The sequence below is a fragment of the Phalaenopsis equestris genome, unplaced genomic scaffold (assembly GCF_001263595.1).
Source record: "Phalaenopsis equestris unplaced genomic scaffold, ASM126359v1 Scaffold000655, whole genome shotgun sequence".
Taxonomy (NCBI): domain Eukaryota; kingdom Viridiplantae; phylum Streptophyta; class Magnoliopsida; order Asparagales; family Orchidaceae; genus Phalaenopsis; species Phalaenopsis equestris.
Window position 1 is genome coordinate 35,581 of NW_018165095.1, and position 1,169 is coordinate 36,749.

Here is a 1,169-nt window from a genome sequence, read left to right on the forward strand (position 1 = left end):
TTTTTTTTCCCTTTTAACAAACTCTTTAAATTTCCCCATAATGTGATGGTGTCCCGGAGTTGGTGGTTCGAATATGGTGGCAATAACCACGCCGTCAGCTGCATGCCCGTATTTTAGTGGCTCATAAGTGAAGGAATGTTGACGGTAGTGAGGGCCACGAGGAAATGACCCTGAGAAGATGGCACTGGCCTTGTGATGGCAGTGCCAACTCAAGATAATAGTGGTTCAGGGCTTTTTGCATGTGGTCTATCGATGTCATTTGGGTGACAATAGTCTAGTGGTGACGACGGTTGGTAAATGATGATCACATAATGAGGTCAGTAATGGTGGCATTGTCTTTTGTTAGATAATAAAAGCTCATAATTTAAGTGGGATACAACAACATCAATTGTGCGACATTGGTTTGTCTGTGATGGTGTACCACAAGCGCAGTAGTTGCTCACTAATAATAATTTGGCCCTTTGGTTACCTTATAATAGTGCCCCGCCATGGAGGTAGCCCAACAACAATGGTCCTGTAATGGTGGTGGCCCAATGATAATGTTTCCATGGGTATTAGTGGTTTGGTGGTTATAGTGATAACTGCTTAGTCAGCTAAGCATCAATCCAATAATAATGGATGCACTCAATTGCCATCAATGGATGATGATGATATAGTGATATTAGCATAGATGGTTATCCAATAATGATGGAAGTGAAGATAGCATAACCATTGGCCAGACGCTTGCAGTAGAAGTCCAGAGCTATCAGCCATGCAATGATGATTTGATGATGATGATTGTGGGCGAACATAGATGATTAAGTGATAATGATGGTTTGTTGGTCCAACATAGTGAAATTATGTCATAATAATGGTGGCAATTTGATAATAAAGGTGTAACATGAAGGCAGCGATGGCCAAGTAGCAATAATCTAGTGATAGTGGTGGTGTTAGTCAGGTAATGATGATGGCCTGAAGAAGTTAGTCTAACACACTAATGATGAGTAGATGGCATTGACATTGTGTCATAATAGCAGTGTCAGCTTGGTAATGGTGGTTTGAAGGTGATACTATATCGTAATTGTGGAGGTGGCCTAACAATAATAGTTTGGCACTGAGGCAACCTGACAATAGTGCTCTAGCATGGTGGTAGCTTAGAAATAATGATCCTATGATGGTGGTGGCCTTAT